Below are 974 nucleotides of genomic sequence, written 5' to 3'. Positions count from 1 at the left end.
TCTCTCCCTCTCTCTCCCTATGTCTCTCTGTCTCTCTGTCTCTCTGTCTCTCTGTCCTCCCTCACTCCTCCAGCTTGAGATCATATATAAGCTCCCAGGTTCTGCTTTGGCGACATGCCTGCCTGCCTGCTACCATGCTCCTCACCATGATGATCATCAACTCACCCACAATAAACTCTTTCTTCTATTAGTTGTCTTGGTCATGGTGTCTTAGCACAGCAACAAAGAGTATCCAAGACATTCCCCCTACTGACATGGTAAACCATTCCATTCAGCCCTGATTGTAAGTATGATCTTAGAATGGAGAAATACTTTCCAGTTCAACATTTCACTCAGGTGTGTTCTAAAAGCATGCTATAGTAACTCTGGAAGGCAATACATGTCTATCTTTTTATCCATACTGTATTAACACAGAAAATGGCACAGAGAGATTGGAATGAACCCTAACTATGTTTCTTCTTATTATGAAAAAGAGAAGAACGGGAAGTAGTCAAAAACTGAAATTATACCAATTTCAAATAAGCATGCTTATGGCATTCCTCATGGTACCATCAGCTGCCTTAGTTACTCTCACGTATGTGTTAGGTCTTTTGAGCACAGGTGGGCAGTACTACAGAATGAGCCATCAAAAAGTGGCTGCAACTGTCTACCTAAGATACAGTATTCTTTCTTTTCCTTCTATGCAGAATGCTTTTATCTTAGCGTGGGCATTTCTTTTCTGTCAACTTCATCTTAGCTCAAGTTTCTTTTTTTTCTGAGAAGGAGCTTTCCTGACAGCTACAGTTGGCACCACCCTGGCCTGCTCTCCATTGGCACACTTAGCAATACACTGCAAACAACTGGGATACGTGTGTGCTCTCACCACATCTTCTTCTTCTTTTTTTTATTACATATTTTCCTCAATTACATTTCCAATGCTATCCCAAAAGTCCCCCATACCCGCCCCCCACTTCCCTACCCACCCATTCCCATTC

The 974-nt window shown here is 42.3% G+C and overlaps 1 protein-coding gene across 12 annotated transcripts in view; it reads right to left on the bottom strand.

Moving 5' to 3' along the window:
• Spats2l (spermatogenesis associated serine rich 2 like) overlaps positions 1-974 on the bottom strand; it is a 179,756-nt gene that overhangs the window by 97,784 nt on the left and 80,998 nt on the right. The window lies entirely within an intron of this gene.

The sequence above is a fragment of the Mus caroli genome, chromosome 1 (genome assembly GCF_900094665.2).
Source record: "Mus caroli chromosome 1, CAROLI_EIJ_v1.1, whole genome shotgun sequence".
NCBI lineage: Eukaryota > Metazoa > Chordata > Mammalia > Rodentia > Muridae > Mus > Mus caroli.
The sequence above is the reverse complement of the archived record's forward strand: the minus strand, read 5'-3'. Positions and strand labels throughout refer to the sequence as shown.